The sequence below is a fragment of the Cygnus atratus genome, chromosome 26 (genome assembly GCF_013377495.2).
Source record: "Cygnus atratus isolate AKBS03 ecotype Queensland, Australia chromosome 26, CAtr_DNAZoo_HiC_assembly, whole genome shotgun sequence".
NCBI lineage: Eukaryota > Metazoa > Chordata > Aves > Anseriformes > Anatidae > Cygnus > Cygnus atratus.
In genome coordinates, this window is record NC_066387.1 from 3439380 (window position 1) to 3457369 (window position 17990).

Genomic DNA, 17990 nt, shown 5'->3' on the forward strand with positions numbered 1-17990 from the left:
GCAGTATGTTACAATATCACTTCATCAGCACAAAAAAAAAAAAAAGAAAAAAAAAAAAAAAACAAACCACAGTGCTTAGATGCTATTCTGAGATTTATTTCATTTCATAGGTAAATAGATTTTTGATTAGAGAAACACTCTGCTTTTTTCTTTCAAAAGTGCTTGGCCGAGTGGTGAGATAATGCAAAGACTGAGCCTCATTTAATTACAAAGTCCTTTAGGTCCAGGCAAAACAAACTCCCTTGCTGTCTCCACAGTGCAATTAGGTTAGCATAATCTAAAGCCTGAACCACCCTTTCTGGTGCTTTACTGGGCAGTGACTGTGCAGGCTGCAGTGCAGTATTAAATCAGTGCTCTGAAGTACAGTCAGGATCAATATTTCCGAATGCCAGAGTCTTCCACATTTCTCAGAGAACTTTTGTCCCAAACTTCCCTGAGGCTTATCCATCTCTTCTGTCATAAAAGGCAAAATCTTTGGCAGAAACAACTCTGAAACGCTTCCAAGAAGTGAGGGCAGTGTGGGAAGTTCCCCACATGCTGATTGCTTTGGGCATGTTCTTGTTAACAGAGATTTAAATAGGGGAATTTAAAGTCAAAAGTGTTAGATCAGCTGAAATTTGGCTTCTGGTGCAGACGTGACCCTTCTTTGCCTGCTCAGGGACAAAGGAAGAGCGTGCAGTGCTGGGAAGGGCCAAGGGCAGTGCAGGATAGCAAGTAACACTAGGAGCAAAAAGGCCTCTGTGCTCCCAAAGCCCTAGTCATGTTCTGTGGATGCTACATGTGCACAGGCTGGTCAGGTGCATACACCGATGGACTCAGCTGTCCCGTGGGCTGTGGGAGACGTGCAGACCCCAGCATGGGCTGTTTGTGAGTGCAGCTGGAGAGAAAACACTGCCCAGGGCAGCAGGGCCCAGGGGAACCCTGCGCCCCTCAGAGCATGATGGGCCGTGGTCCTTATGTGGGCTCTGAATGCTCCGGTGTTGCTCTTCTCTTCATAGAGCTTTTTCCACATCCTCTGGCACCAAAGGCACTAAACGCAAAGAGAAAGAGCTGTTAGTTTAGGTCATTGTAATGCACCAGGGCTAGCGTTCATTATGCTCCAATAAAAAGGGCACTCAGACTCCATGAGGTATTGATTAAAATAACATTTATTGGAGCTAATGCTTGAAGGAAGAAGAACATAGTATACATAACCTGATGTCCTTCCAGATGCAGGGAACCCTGAGTTGTATAGCACTGGACTTACTTCTAGTGGGTGCATGGCATGGTGCAAATCCCATCCGGGAAGAGGTTTGTTTTTTAGAACTCTCGCAGGATTTTCTTAGAAGAAAATAATTCTATTAATCATTTCTCCTACTAAGCAAAAGGATGTTTGCATGAGAACATGCTGCTTTGCTTTAATATAAAGACAAGGACATGCATGATAGTGCCAAGTGGGAGCTGCTTGCAGACACCTCCGTTACCTTTAACCCCTTTAAGTTTATCCTGCAGCCAAGGAATATGTGCTATGCTGCACAGACCTGTGCCTGCTCAGGTTCACTGCTGCCTTGCATCTCATCTCTGTTAGTTAAATACTCAGTTGGCAGGGTTACGGGAGCCCTTGAACCAAGTCAAACAGTAAGCATTGCAGGTGCAATTCATCTACCCACCAGTAGATGTGTGAGGCATAAACAACCTGCATCCATGTCACTGTAGGGTCCTCTTTCCTTAGGGAGAAGCAGTCATGTCTAAGGCTCGAATTTTCTACCTGAAAGAGTTTACCATGCTGGGTGCAGTGATGTATTCCTTCTGGTCACCCTCTATTTTCCCTTGACTATAAAGGGATGCATGGGTGACTTGCCCAGATCATTTGTCTTGGGGAACCAGCGCGTTTTCTGCCACTAAAGCCATTCTGTGCTTATCCTGCCTGAAGAAGAGAGACCTGCTCTCCCCACACTGATCCCAACACTCGGATGTGCTAGCACATCTGATCAGGAAGCCTCTTCTGGGCCAGCAGAGTCCTGTGGGTTCTCTGCAAGATGCCACCAGGCAGAACAGTAAAATTTGCTTCCACTGTTGCAGAAAGGAGTGACCCCCATGCCTGGTGTGGTTTTATGCTCTTTTAGGAAGACTCCAGAGCTAACCGGCTTGTGACAGTGAGGGTCTTCACTGTACCAGGGCTCTGCTGCTGCTCACAGATACTCTATCCCCTGTGGTTTTGTGAGGTTGTGGGCCGGAACTGGTGCACACTGGTCCTGTTAGATCTTGCTCAGTGCAAACGGACCTCTTGGTGTCCCAGGTGCAGCCTGCTCTGCTGGAGACAGGCCCAGCAAGGGAAATCCTGCCTGACCCTTAACAACGTGGAGAGCCCTCAGCTGGTGTAATTGTGTTTGCACAAACAATCCTTATCAGTTTAAAGGAGATATCATCAGGAACTCATTGAAATGCAGCCACAGCCTCCACTAGAGTGCAGAGTGTCTGTCATAGCTTGAGGCAGAGGAGGGGGCATGAGAAAATCTCAGCTCCCCAGAGGCCCTGGGGCAGTGGATGGTCCTTCCCGGGAAGGTGCAGTGCTGCTGGCTGTGTCCTGGCTCTCCACAGCAGCTCTGTGCATAGCAATTAGCTGGCTTCTGAGAGGAGAAGGGCTGGGAGAGGCACTGAGGAGTCTCCTCCACAGATCAGGATTAGAAATTCTAGTAGGCTTCCTCACAGAAAGCACACAGACTGTCGGGGCACCTGGAGAGGGGTTGGTTTGCTTTCATTTCTCTTCACAGACCCACAGCCTGGGGCAAGGGGTGACTTGGAAAAGAAAAGAGAAAAAGGAAAGAGAATAATGAGGGACAATAATGAGGGATGAGGCAGTGGGCAAATGAGCCACAGGAAAGCCCACACAAATCTGGGTCTGAAAAACAAACAATAGCTGGAAATGGTGAAAATTTGTGTCATCATCTCATGGACCAGCTGCTTTTGCAAGTTTGGACACTGTACTGGTGTACGACTGGCTCACAGGCTTCATTCTGGCCAGAGGCTGTGATGTTCACTCCTTGGGTGAGGATGTGTGAAGGCTACTTGGCTAATCACGGTATACGAGACACGAAAATCATGGCTGTGGTGTCAGAAGGAGGGTTGGAAAGGGTTTGACTGGACCAAACTGGACCAGATTGGGCTAGGTTGGGCTGGAATGGACTGGGATATACCGGGCTGAGTCAGGTTGGGCTGGATGGACCGCATAGTGGAGAGCCAGTGGCTACCCAAGGGGATTTTTAGGACCATCTTTGCAAGTATATCCTGTGACTTGCAGGGCACACAGTCCCACATCCAGTGCAACCACAGAGCATAAAAGGCTCCCGTGACTATTCCATGAGTGGATGTGAAGGCGTTTATGAACTGTCCATTCACACACACACAGTCCTGACAGAGGACAGATTACTAACATAAAAATATTAATATTAATTTTGCAGGGAGGTCACCTATGTGGCCTATCTCCCCTTTGCGCCAGGCAGTGAGATCTCTCTGTACCGATTAAGTGTGAGAATGCTGTCTGTAGACACCTTTCAGAAAAAATAAATAAATTAAAAAATATATATATATTTCAATTAGCACCTAAGATGAATCAAAAAGGAAATTATGTGGTTATTCCCAGATATTTGCAATGAATTACCTTACTGTAGGAAGGAGGTATGCTGCACTGCACTGAAGGGGCTGGGGATCACTATTATGTTCCCCTGGTACTGTTACACTTCGAGGAGCTTGCTTTTATGGTCTGGTGATTAATTTTTGCAGGATGATTATTTTGCACTGGGGAAATAGCTGAAATTGTGAAAAGGAAGCAACGTGGAGAGGAATTGCATCACCTCTCAGCAGCTATATGCAACTTTGTCATCTAATCCATACTGGGGTTTGCTCAGACAGCCAGGCTATGCCAAGATCTTACGGGTATTGGTGGTGTGAGCTTGTATATTTATTTGCTGGGCATTCTTCACTTGCTGACCTGCCAGGGACCTGGACCCTGGTATTCCAGCATCTTTTAGCTCAGGACTCAGGACAAAGAAACAGAGCCTTTGTTTGTGGTTGTCCCTCGAAACTGGGTGTGGATCATGACCCTGTGATCTCTGCTACAGTCAGTCTGTCCTGATCTTGTCGACCAACCCTGTCCCTCTGACTCACCTCTCCCATCCCATCTGGTGCTAGTTCTTCCTCCAGATTCCATCCCATTAGCACTGGCTCCAAGTCTCCTGTCTCCTTTCTCCAGAACAGAAAATGCTGCCTTTGTTTGCTTGTACAGATCTGGCACACAGAGGTGGGGAGGGCATGCAGGTGGGAGGCAGCGACAGGCAGAGTTGGTGACACACACTCAACCTTGAGGAGCTTGTGCAGCACTGCCAGGCTCTGGTTCAAGGTTCAAATTCTGGTTCAAATTTCTGGTTAAGGGCCAAGCACGTAGCCAGGTTCTTGGAGATCTCCCAAACCTGGTCCTGTTTCCATGTGAGCTGGGTGTGACACTGTACAAGCCTGGCAGCCCCTTGCATCCCAAATTGCTACCAGGCTTGGCACTGAAGCTGGATCACTCCTTGAGTCTGGGGTGGGAAAGTGTACACAGGGCTGTAGTGAGATTTTGCAGTCCCAGTTCCTTCACCCCTTGAGCATCTTCATGGTCAGCTGTGTACCCAGTACCTCTTACACTGCACCTCTGACATGCTTACATCTTACATCCTGGTGCTGCAGGCAGTCAGGTCACTTCACTGCATGAACGGCAGTGGTGTGCCTGCCGAGCAGGAATGCTCTGCTTCCCCCAGTACATCTCAGTGTGTCAGGAGTGGGGCTGTGGGGCTGGCACAGACACAGGCAGTGTGGACAGACAGGGGTCTTGGATGCGTTAGAAGAGGTGGTAGCATAGGCATATTGCCCCTGGGACTGGAACAGCTTTTGGATAGCTATGCAGAAGGAAACTTGTGTGGGAGAGCAAGGGCTGCCCATCCTGCTGCTACACAGAGCCTTATCAGAGTGGGATCTGCTCCCTCTGTGTCTGATGGGGATGGTGGGAAGGGTGGGAGTGCGCAGGCCTGTGCTAGGCAGATTCGCAGCTGGATCATACATGTTGCTCCCAAAGCCTTGGACAGCCTTCTGAGACATGCAGGCAGGACCAGCAGGAGTGCCTGGCACATTCCTGTGTGCTGCACTGGGAGAACTGGGAGCATGCAGGGGAGCACTGGGATTCAGGAGCTGTACTCCAGGGTTGGACAGGCCTAGCCTCCAGCCCTGCTCTAACACAGCCCTACTTCCACAGCCTGGCTTTCCCAGGCAGGCAGCTCCTGAAACTTCTCTCAGCTCCAATTGCTGTGCTCCACCTTTTATTATAATTGATTCTGCATCGCCATAGGAACCCGCTGCAGCGTGAGTGAAGCGCAGCTGCCTTCTCTGTGTGCTCTCCAGGAGACGGGAGGCTGCTCCTTCCCTCGAGATGGCAAGTGCTGAAGCTGGGAGTAGCTGTGGCTGAGCGGCAGGGCCCCCCGACCCATGCCAGCCAGGTACTGTCCATGCCCCAACCCCTCTCAGGTGGTCATGCTATGGGTAGGACGGGGGGCTTGCAGATCCAGGGATATATGCAAGGGGGGTGGGGGAGAATGACACATTCCCTCTGCATTGTCAGGGACCACCCACCCCTCACTGGTGGTGGGCTCAGGATGTGGATCTGGTGCTGGGGCCCAGTATATATTCTGGTGGCAGTTGTCAAGTCTGGACGGAGAGAGAAGGATGCTGGACTTTGGGGTTGGGGTGGGTGGGAGCCAACTTTCCTGGGTAGCTATCTTCATTCCCAGGTGGCTTAATTTGGCAGTGGTGAGGTTTCTGTGTGTGCTAATACAACTGCAGACAGGAAGCACACCCTGCAGGGTGTTCTGCAGAGCCTTGCTTCCCATGCCCCCCCTCCCCAGGAACCAGGGATTACAAAGTCTGGGACTGAGGAACAAGCATTTCTCCTTAGCTGAGGATGGATTAAACCTCACCCTCAGCTGAAGGGTGGCCCTTTATCATGTCAAAGGCTCAGCTGGCCTGAGAGATTAGGACAGACCATCTCTTAGGTGGAAAACAGGCTGGAGAAAGTTTATAGCTAGGTGAGGGACACTGTGCCCGGTGCTGTGCCTGTGGGCTAACTGGGCATAGCTCAGATACCAGCACGAGGGACAGCCATCAAAAGGCCAGGGCATGTAATGGTGACACAGCCATGGACCCCAGAGCCCAAGCACTGCCCCCGCTCCCTCGTGGGGCAGTGGTGTCTCACACCCAACATCTCATGCTTCTACCCTGGCCTGATCAGCTTAGTTCTGCCCTCCATGTCCTGGGTGCTACTCATCTTCCTCTACAGCTGGGCTCAGCTGCAATCCTGGCAGCAGAGCTGCCTTGCTGGGAAGGCCCCTCTACAGTGGCTGCATGGGATCAGAGAAACACTAGTGTTTTTCCAATTAGACACGGGCTGGTTTAGCACAAGCTTTGTCAAGTTCTTCCATCAGGGTTTGGGGCATAGACATGCAGAAGAGCTGGGCTGGGCTGGAGTCCCGGGCCATCCCTACTACCAAAGGAATGGCCATATGCAGGGAGAAGGGGCATGCCTGGTGTCCTCCTGCACCCCAGAGTGAGAGGGTTGTGGATATAGCCCCTTCTGCCTGGCTCCCTGTGTTTGGGGAACAGTGGTCTTCCCTAGCCCCTGCCCTGCTGTCTCCCTGCACACCAGGCATGGCAGAGGAGGGAAGGCCTCAGCAGTCCCAGCCTGTCTAGCTATGGGACAGGAGTGCCATTCCTTGTGGAAAATATTGAAGGAAGATGTTGACAATGGGCTTTAGAGCGTGAGGGAACATCTGGATACATCAGTGCAGCTGGGGGACCCTGCTGAGACTTGGGGTCTTCCTTGGACCTACAAGGGACCTGGGAACTGGGCCAGGTAATGGAGGAGAGCTTAGAGGGCTCATGAAGGAGGCCCTCATGACGGAGAACAAGCTGCTTCCACCCATCTCCGTGGTCTGCTTTTATGTGGGAGGCACAGACACTCCTAGAGAGGCATTCATGACCAGCAGCTCTACTAGAGCAGAGACCTGTACCCCTTGTCTCAAAGCTGGGATCATTAGCGCCACAGGGTGGATTCCACCCAGGACAGGTTACTTGTTCCCGAAAACAGAGCCTCCAAGCTTTCTCCCTAAGGGGCTGAACTAGGCTAGGATACAAGCAGGTCCTGTGAAAGGAAAGGTGAACATTGCAAAATGCCAGTTGGTTAAAATAAAGTGTTTGGGAAGATGTTAACAGAGATGGTATCTTTCCTTACCTCCTCTTCTGAGCATATGAATCTCCAGTTGTCTCAGGACATGCAGGCCCCGGTATGACAGTGGTTGTGTTTACGCTGGCAGCTGTGCAGTAACCCAGTGGGACTTGTTCGTTATTTGCTGCCAGGAATCAGCAGCAACATTTACTGAAAAAGGCAATGTAAGCCCAGCAAAGACCTCAGCTGTGTCGTGATCTCCGTATAACAGCGCCAGGCACAATCCTGCACCTCCCAGAAGCGTGCCCAGCTGCCTCTGTCCCAGTGGGGCTCAGCAGACCAGCCTCAGGCTGTGGGCTTGGGAGCACAGAAGTGGGACGACTGAGGGACAGCCACACGTCTGCGACACCTGCAAGTATAGCCTTTTCCTCTCCCTAGAGATCTTAGGTCCTGGAAACCTCTTGCTGAGGCAGAAACTTGTTTGTCTGCAAGGGTGCTTGCTTTCCTGTCTCCCTGATGATTGCATTTGCTGAATGTTTGCAACAGGCTCGTGTGTACCATGTGCTGCAACACGATGAGCAAAGGGGAAGGTGGAGCAGGGTCCCATGAAACCCATGGCTCCCACAGAGCAGCAGAGTGCTCTCAGGCAGGGTCCTGAAGCATGGCATGGTGTATGCTGCACTGCCCTGCTCATTTTGCGTAGCAAATTGTCTTTCTGAGACATTCCTAGAGCCCTGGATGCATCTATCTTTTGGATTTTTCTCCAGGTTTTCTCAAATAGGTTTATATGGGCAGTGATGGTGGGTTTGTGCTTTTCAAATCAGGTTTATTTTAGTACTATCCTAATGAATTTGCTCCAGTTCTTTGTCAGACATTTTACTCTGTTTTCTTCGTTTGAATTTAAATATTTTAGCCCCTCATAACTCCTCCTTCAAAACTAGTTCCACCTTCTCTATTTAATACATTAGTCTCATTTGTCATTGTTATATAATTGTAAATGTCTATTTTTGGTTATAAGACAGTACTAAGTAAGTTGTGTATATTTAAGAGTGTGTAAACCAAGTCACTCTCTAGTTGTTGGACTGCATCCATGACATAGTGCAATTAAACCCTGCTTCACTGTGGCTCATAATAGTATCTATCTTCCAGTTCCATTCTTTGAATAGATCAGCCTTTCTGGTACAATCCCGCTTTATTGTGCAAATCACATTGATCTTTTTTAATTCCTGCTGAAAAAGTGCACACTTTTAATTCCTAGGTGTTTCTTTATGTTAATTACAGTATTGAAAAGCTCCCAGCATCCAAATTTACAAAGACAAATTTATTAGTGATCTGTTGATCTGCCTTGGCCCTGGATCTAGAGATGGGTTCCTCTCCCACCGACCCCTGTGCAACACTAACACAGAGCATACAGTCTGTGCACTAATGCAGAGCTAAGCCCAGCTGTGTCAAGGCTCCTGGCTTCATCTTTGATTTGATGGTGGGAGTAAGCTGTGTAAAGGAGGAACAGATTTTTGAGCAAAGTACTGTAAATTGGAAGCAAGCAATACCAGAAATGTCAGTATCCAGAAATTGCTGTCCAGCTGACACAAGACTTTCTCCAGCTGCTTTCGCTGTTTGGGCTCTGATTCTGCTTTGGATACTCTTTATGCTTTCCTGTACAGTACCTATCTCTTGGTCTTGACTCCTGGTCAAAAAACTGCAAGAACTTGAAGGGTGGAAAACACTGGTGCTAGCAGTGTCTGGTGTTGCTCAGTGAGCAGGCTGAGTCATGCCAATGCTGCACAGAGATGCACGCTGAGATCCCATAACCTCCAGCCACTGCCCACTCATGGGATCAGACTCTCAGTTTTGAGGTGTCTGCAGGGGGAACAGTAAGCCCTCCACGCCAGATGGCATCCTGCATTTGTAAACACTACTCTGTACTTCTTCATTACTCTTCTTTAACAAGTTGCACGGAGAAGTTGTGGTTGCTCCATCCCCGGAACTGATTAAGGTCAGGTTGGATGAGGCTTTGAGCAACCTGGTTTAGTGGAAGGTGTTCCTGCCCATGTCAGGTGGGTTGGAATTAGATGATCTTTAAGGTCCCTTCCAACACAAACCATTCTATGATTCTTTTAAAATATTTGCCATTCCCAAATGAACATTTAATTTGCGTTTCATACCCATAAAATCTCCCCACAGTGTTAATAAATAGTTGACAATGGTCCTCTTCCTTTCTGAGTTCTGTCCCTATTTAGAAATTTCCTTGCGCATGTATTCTTTTTAGTTACTAAGGGAACATGAATCTTAATAAAACTCAATCACATATTCCTTAAATAACAGCTGCCTTCATTTAACTACCTTATCAGCATTTTTTTTGGCTCTGCTCAAAATTCTCCTCCCCAAATGGGAGAGAAATAATTTATCCTGTATGCAGGCCTACTATTTGGCAGAAAATCTTCTATTTTGTCCTGAATATGCATATTCCTCCCTACCCTATTGATGTGAGTTACAAGTCAGTTGGGTACCTCCAGGTACATGATTTGTAGTTGATTTGCTTAAAGCAGGGACTGTTCTGAGCATATCTGGTACCAAGGACCACGAAGGGAATTTTCTTAACCCAGATGTGCCCATCAGAATCATAAATCTCCCCTAAAGTCTCTGGTGGAGAGCTGTGGCTGGTGGAAGGAGCTTGGCCAGCCGTGGCCTCTTAGCAGCCACAAAGCAGGGAAGCTCTGCCTGGTGTTTAAGTAAGACATAGCATTAAGGGGGTCTTGGTGCAGGGTTAGATTCTGTGTGCAATCACAAATGACCAGACTACAGAAGCCCCAGTTGTCCCAGCACCAAGCAAGGGTAGCACTTGGGAAGAGCACTCTGTTCTGGGGTTATTGGAGTCCCTGACCCCATGCAGTGTACTTTCTGGAAGAAGCTGTAGCAGGGAGAGAAGGAGCCTGCAATATGGAGTCTGGTCTCTTATCTTTTTGGTCCCTGAGCTGTTTTCATGACTGAATTCTGACAATTGTGGCAATAATTTCAGAAGGTATCGAGAAAGTCTCTGTGCTTTGTTTGGAAGTTTTAGGACAGCGTTGCTGAAAGTTTCCTGTGGAACAGCAGCTGTTCCCACTTAGACATTTTTGCTGGGCTCTTCATTGCACTGTACAAAACTGAACTGGAAAAGGCTGCATGGACATCCACTTTACTGCACTTTACTGCATGGACATCCACTTCACAAATACTTCTTTACTGGAAGGGTGACAGCACTGGAACAGGTTTCCCAGGGAGGCTGTGGAGTCTACTTCGCTGGAGATTTTCAAAACCCGCCTGGATGCCATCCTGTGCAATACGATTTGGTGACCCTGCCTGGCAGGGTGGGTTGGACTGGATGATCTGCAGAGGTCCCTTCCAACCTCGACCATTCTGTGATTCTGTGGAACAGTAGTAGTTTACCTCTGTACAGACCGTAGGGCACTGGGTCACTGCCTGGAAGCTGACAGCATCCAGGTCCTGGGACTCAAGAAAGTGGACAGAGAACGCTTCCAGCTTTCTCACCTCGCTGCTAATGCCCTTTATTTTATTTTATTTTATTTTATTTTGCTTTTGTGATATGAAATTATTTTTAAAGCCTGCAAGCACTGTTCCTCTTGATTTTCTAGGAACTGCAGAAAAAGGAAAGTGAGCAGGTTCTCAGGATGAGTCAGAACCATGCCAAATGTGCTGTGGTCCGTAACTGGGTGCCTTGGCCTTGGAACTGGGCTCTGCCTTTTCCTTTCCTGCTGATTGTTGTTCCCAGATGGAGACAGTATTGCTGCCTGGAACGTGTGTGAATGGGAGGGTGGTGGTGCTTTTGGCTGTTTCCTGATGTCTTCCAGGGGAGCTCTTTGCTGCAATTTCTAAGAGCACTCAGGCTCCAGGATGGTTGGTGCAAGGGGACGTTAGTGCAGATGTTCTCCTGGGTGAACGGAGCTAATGCTGCTCTGACAAGAGACACTGAGAACTTGCAGTTGCTAACTTCAAAGGTGTCTCGTGGTGCTTTGCTATGACTGCTAGTGATTGGGGGCCTTTTAACCTCTTTTGCTGTCTTTGTCACTAGCCCAAGAAAGCTGGACCCTGGAGATCCTTGTGCAGTGACGTGGCTGTTTGGACACAGCCTGCTCCTGCTCCTGCTGCAATAGCGATGCTAGTGCCCCCATGCAGCTGCAGTGAGGTAGGTGCCCTCCCAGGACTCGGTCACTTCTAGGCCTGGTGCAAAACCAAAGGCAGTCACTGGTACAGGGGACAGCAGCTGGACACATGTCCCTCAGTAGGAGGGGCAAACTCTAAACTTGTGCCCACCTTTGGAGATTTTCAAGACCAGGCTAGATAAAGCCCTCAGAAGCTTACTGTCACTTGACAGCTGAGGTCCTTCTCAGCCTACATTTTCCTACAATTCAGGGCAACTGGTCCAAAAGGGTCTTGCAGCACTGGGCTTGGCAGTTGAGCAGCCTCTTCAGAGGATTGCTGGGGGTTTATGACCAGAGTGGCAAGCTCTATACCAGTGGCCTGAGCTGCCCACCCACCCTATTCCTTTGTGTCCCTGAAGAGTGACATTGCTGTGGAAGTGCTTCCTGAGCTTGCTAGAAAACCAGGGATCCACTTGTGAACTTCTGCCTTCAAAGGTGGTAAGGGAGCTTTCCTTCTGAGAATTCCTCACTAGCATTTTCTACAAAGTGCCTCCTCCCTATATACAATTCCTTCCTCCTCCCCTATTGACTTTCTCCAGCTGCCAAAAGCAAAAAATAACCCCTCAAATTCTTTAATTAAAGCAAAAATGACTCCTGGTGTTTAGGAGCCATGGTTGAATTTAAAATAACAGTAATTAAGAGAAGTTTCGCATGTGAGGTATTTGTTCAATTAAAAAAATATCTTCCCACATTTCCTGGCTGAAAATACATGCGTAATTCAGCACCTAGCCATGAATGCCACTGTCCCCAGGCTTTTCTGCCAAATACCTTGTTGCTTGTCTGGCTGCATCAGCTTTCAGGTAGCTGCATTTCTAGCAACAGAGGGCTCTTCCCTGCCCTTTCCTGTCTGTAATTATTTAGCAGGATTGCTGAAGCCTGTGGCCAATTCCTCTTCCCTCACCATCTTTGCTTTTCCCTCCAGGAGCTCTTGACCTGTGCAAGAGTGAATCCCAGGCTCCTCAGCTCAGCTTAGCAGTGCCAGTGGCTATGGAGTGACCTGTGTGCAGGTGATGCTCGGGGTGTGTGGGCACAGCAGGAGGCTGGAGCTTGCTGCCTGAGCCTAAATGCCCCCTGTCCACGCACTCCTTGCAGCCAAGAGTGCCTCACCTCTGCCATGAATGATGCATCGACAATGGATTATGAACTCCTGTCCCCCTCCTTGGTCGAGCACCCGGCCAGCACTGCGGGCATGGATGCTGAGCAAAAAACCGTCTTTGCCTTTGTCATCTTCCTCCTGGTCTTCTTGGTGATGCTGATGGTGCGCTGCTTCCGCATCCTGCTGGACCCCTACAGCCGCATGCCTGCCTCCTCCTGGACTGACCACAAGGAGGGGTTGGAGAGGGGCCAGTTCGATTATGCCTTGGTGTAGAGGGCAGGGATGGGGCGAGCCTGGGTGCTCTGCGTGCCTCCCATCCCAGCTGGCCCCGGCCCCGGCCCCCCCTTCCTCTGTGGTGTTGCCCCGGGCCAGCAGGGATGCTCCGAGCAGGGAGGTGAGGTCGGGCTCTTGTCTGGGGTGGGTTTTCTAGGGGTTTCTCTCTTTTCTAAGCACTTTTCAGTTCTCTTCGCAGTCTGCAGCACTCTTGGCGAGATGTGTTGGAGGGGTGATACGACTCCCCATGGTCCTTGCTGCCTGCCGTGCCCCTCGGCAGTGTTGCATGCTGCAGTGAGGGGCAGGAGCCGATGGGATGGGGCATGGGGGACCTGCCCTCAGACACAGCCCACAGAGCTCCTGGTCTGGGTGGCTCTGCCTGGTGCCAGGCCAGAACTTTAACCGCCCACCTCCTCCTGCCTCTCACGTTGCCCTCGTCTGTGTCCTCTGGGGAGTGCTGACCATGGTCCAGTGTGTGTGTGCGTGTGTCCCTGTAGCTGAGCTTTGTCTGTGAGGTGGTTTGTAGGCACCTGACCCAAGTGCTGGCTTTGTTCCTCTCTGTGTGGCAGCCCCAAGTGCCCCTCACAAGGAAGGGGCGGGTGGAGACCCTGTGTGCAGCCCCCTTTTGGCATCCAGCCCTGCAGCCTGCTCTCTGCTTTACACCGTAGTGACCTGTCCCTGCTGAATTGTGAAAATGATCTGAGCAAGGCGCAATCCTGCAGCCACTTGCAGACCTTCCTGGGTGGCCCTGCTGGGATCAAAAGTCCCTCACAACACTTGGGAGATGCCCTTCAGCCAGCCCAGGCCTGGCAGTACCTTGCAGTACCCCACTCCAGGAAGTCCCTGCTCCAGCAGGATCTGGGCAGCCTTCTGGTGTCGGGGTGTGCTGGGGATGGTGGGCCCTGCCCTGGCCATCCTGCGCCGAGGTAGCAGAAGGGCTCTGTAAGTAGCTGAGGGAAAAATAAGGCTGTGCTTCCACCCCTCTGTGAGATCCATACCTTTTGAGTAGGGGTGCTGCAGCTAGTCACAGATCTGGCTAGCAAAAGCTGTGGTGGGTTATGGTGTGGGACAGATAGAGGGTTTGTACGAAGGGATTTGAGCCCATGGGGGAGAACTTCCTTGTGCACCATGGAAATAAAGCTGCACTGTGCTAACCCCACACAGCATTTCCTCTGCTTTGTGATGCGTCCCATCGGGCCCTCAGAGGAGTACTGCTGCTCCCCCAGCAGGGGTGGGCTGCCCCGTCTGTATCTGTCTGAGCCGAGACCCACATCTCTCAGCACAAGCTGGAGCTGCTCCACAGGGGCTGGGTGCCACGTGGGACAGGAACCTCCCTACCGGGCCATGGTGCTGTGGCTGCCCCATACTTGGGGACATGTTCTCTTGGGGACATGCAGAAGGTGCTTCTTAGCCAGTGTGACCAGCGTGGCTGGTCAAGGAAAGTCCCACCCTGGTCACGTCCCCTGTGGGCCCTGTGGGCTGTGCCTGGCCATGTCTCTTACAGCACCCTGGGTCTGTGAGATGAACACCCTGCACAGGCACAGCAGGCAGCAGCCTGGTGGGTTCTGCTGCATCCCCCAGAACCTTCTGGGTGTGTGGGTGCGCGTCACCCCTGGGGAGTTCCTGGGGCCACACAAGAACTGGCATGGGGGAAGGAGGGACTGCTGCGTGTTGCAAAGAAGCAAAGGCTCAGGGACCGGTTTGGGTGCTACATGTGCCTGGGAGTGGGTTTTCCCCATGGCTGTGTCAGGAGGGGCAGGGGGAAATGGTGAGTTACAGCTCCATAATACTCTGATTGATAGGAAAAAATCACTGGGAGCTTTCTGTCATGGGGATGGCCGTGATAGTGCAGGGGCATTGGTGTTAAGGTTAGCATCACACAGGCAGCAAAGAAAGAGTGGCTGACAGGACATGAGCACCAGGTCCAGTGCTTTGGCACCACTCTCCCAACTACCCAACACAAGACTAATACCACTCAACTAGTGCCAAGCCTGGCAGCCCAGGCAGCCGTTTAGGGGGACTGTTTGCAGCTATCTGATCTCAGTGGGAGCATGTTTTCTTCTGCTTAACTGTCCCTCCACCCAGCGGTGCCCCTGCTCTCCCGTCACCCAGGGACGTGATGGGCTTCCTCGCAGTCCTTGGGATGCTGTGCCCTCTTGTGGCACATGGCTCCGCAGCCGAAAGTGCATCTCTGGCTCTGCGAGGGAGGCTGAAAACCAGAACGTCAGCCTGGAACTAGGAGTTTGAGTTGAACTCAACCAGCTGGACCCTGGCTCCGGGACATACGGCCGAAAACCTGAACACACTGCATGTCACGTTCACCGCACGGTCGAGACAACCTTTGCATTGCATGACCTCAGCACAAGCACCGTTCAGCATATGTGTACGTTTATGCACACCCCTGTACACCCCCACAGCCCTGCACAGCTCCACCAACATTCTTACACATGCCTGCACCCACACATCCACCTCCAGGATACAGCTACAGCCCCACACCTCCTGGCTCACATAAACCCCCTTGCACATATACAGACACACAGGCCACCCTACCCCTTCAACTTCCCTCCTGCATGACCCACCACATGTCTGTAGGCTCTAACTCTTCCCCTCTCCTTCTAGTCTCCTGCATGCCCTCTGTCTCCTCTCCAGACCTCTGCCAGAGGTCTGGTCTCCAGGCGCAGACCTCTGGCATCATTCTCCTTTCCCTCTGGGAGCAAGAGCGAAGGATCAGGTAAGATTGTTAATGTGTCTGTCCCGCCTCCCTCAGTTATCTTCTGCTCTGAGGCTTTTGGAGGGACCTCCAAAGCCCCTACGGGTACCCAGGGGTGCTGAATTATGCAAGGGTAGAAGAGCTGGGCGAGGCTGTGAGTACAGAAGAGAAACCAGCAGAGGGGCATAGTGCTGCCACCAACCACTGCCGTGCCCAGACTAAGAGAAAGACTCAGAACCACTTAACCCAAAATAATTTTATTGTTGCAGTTGCTTCTGATACAAAAAGGAATTCCACAAAGAGCCATCTCTCTCTGCAGGACAAGGGGGGCACAGGTTTCAGTTTCAATGCTTCCCAGAAACATCCAGCAAGAAATGTCAATACAAAAAACACCACACCAGAGAGGAATGAAGGAAACCTTGAGCTTTTTCATTTGATAGTTTTGGCTCAAAACACACACACAAACCCATCTCTGCTAATTTATTATTATTAAAGTTTTTTTTTTTTTTAAAAAAGCACCTGTTGGAAAAACAAAATCAAAACAAAAAATAATAATAATAATAAAAACAAAACAAAACAAAACAAAACAAAAAAAATTCAAACATCAGGCCACCCATCCTGTCACGAGCTCTGGAACTCTTGCAAAACCAGAGTCTGGAGCTGCATTATACAAAAGAGTTTTCAAGTTTGACATTAGCCCAAATACAGTATACATACACTTCCCCCACCCCATGTGGTGGCAGCGTACCAGGAAAAAACAATCCCCCTCCTCGTAAGTACCAAAAAAGCTACAGGAATATGCACTCCTCACAACAACAAGCAATCATAACTTTGGTGGTTAAACATAAATACGGAAGGGTGGATGGATACAGTGCACTCACGATGATGATTCAATACCAGCACCAGCTTCTGAAAGCACCTTAGATTTGTCAATCAGGTAGTTTTGTGTGTTACCAGAGTGAATTAGCACCTTTCTTTCCTTTGCTGATGCACAGCGTCGATGCAGAACTGAAAACAGATTCATACAAAACTAGGAAATGGCATTGCAAAGACCAGCTGTGGGAAGAACGCTCTTGAGGGAGGAAGAAAAGCCCACCTGGACAGAACAGTCTGGACAGACTAGTTGAGGCAGCAGGGAGACCTTAATTTTCTTAATTCATATTTTCCACTCTTTTTAGTGCATTTCCTTCGTCTGCATTAACCAAAGACTGCATATTTCAGTTGCTATGCTGGACTGACCAAGATGTATGTAATAACCAGAAGGGAGTGACTTCCAGTCCCCATTTTCAGAAATGCTCCTGACTCAGGGGAATCTGGTTATAACCACTGGTGTCACGGAGATGTGGGAGCTCAGAGTCAAAGGTTGTTTGGAAAATGAAAGCCTCACTGTCCCTGCCTCTCTCTCTCCCTGCCAGGCTGCAGAGCCCACCCACCCTCATCTTGCTCCTTATGGTAGGATGTTTTTTTACAGGATTTTCAAACATTCTTAGTGATGGCCAGCAAACCTGCCTCTGCAGAGTGCTCTCAAGTTCTCCATCCCTCTGGCAAGGGAAGGATCCAGATGCTCTGAACCAGACTCATGACATTTCTCCTGCCAGTTTAGTTTGTTCAACCACATTCAACAGTGCAATTATTTGTCTTCCTCCAGAGCTCCTCCTCACTTATATAAGGACACACTAACCCCTGGACTTGCTGGAGCTCTGGAAAAACCCTTCCAACTCCAGTCTTTGGAGGGAGTGCACATGTTCAGCACACTGTAGTGCGCTGAACCCTACGTTCCCTACAGGATCTTTTGGCTCTGTGGTCTGGCTGCTTCATGATGTGAGGTTAGCAATCTGAACTGCCCCTTCACTCACCAGTGACCTTTTCAGTTTGACAGAGGAGCCTAAAAGGACCACAGGACATGGACAGGACAGAGAGAGAGAGAGACAGAGCAGCCATTGTAGGTATGGAAGGGTTTCTGCAGCACCACAATGACAATGCAGAAGCAAAGAAGGAAAAAGAGCTGCTGGGAAATGCACTAACATCACACTGTGGTGTAGCTCCTTCCAAAGCTGCCCCCAGAGCCCCTCCCATTTTTTTGGGCTGTGGGGTGCTATATGGCCTGTGACCACGAAGGACAGGCAGCTTCCCCGTGGTACTGCTCTTGCCAGCTCAGACCAACAGTATCTTGTTTAAAGGAGACAGGCAGGAGCTGAGCACAGGGAGGGTGTCCCTGCTAACAAGGTTGGAACCTTTGGCAAAGCTTTCATGAGATCTTTTGTGGTGTGGTTTGGTTTTGACCCAAGCAACCCATGAAGTGGAGAATCCCTGTGCGGCCCAGGCAAGCACTGAGCCCAGAGGGACATTCCCCATCAGTTGTACAGTGCAGTGGGGGAGGTGGTGGCAGGGGGTGCAGCGAGAGAAAAGGCAGTTGTTTCCAGATGTGGATGGCAAGGCTAAGGATTGTACTGTCGGTATGGTGGGTGGGTCTCATGGCTG

General features: G+C 50.2%; 1 non-coding gene across 3 annotated transcripts in view; it reads left to right on the forward strand.

The window, feature by feature from the left end:
- The window catches only part of LOC118258969 (uncharacterized), a 36082-nt gene extending 22124 nt beyond the window's left edge, over positions 1-13958 (forward strand). The window contains exons 2-5 of one of the 3 annotated variants that reach the window (XR_007709155.1): positions 5360-5507; positions 7420-7643; positions 11301-11414; positions 12353-13958. This is a non-coding gene — a transcript (uncharacterized LOC118258969). The remainder of the gene's footprint in view (positions 1-5359; positions 5508-7419; positions 7644-11300; positions 11415-12352) is intronic. The other 2 variants (XR_007709154.1, XR_007709153.1) reach the window with 2 other exon arrangements.
- Positions 13959-17990: the final 4032 nt, after the last annotated feature.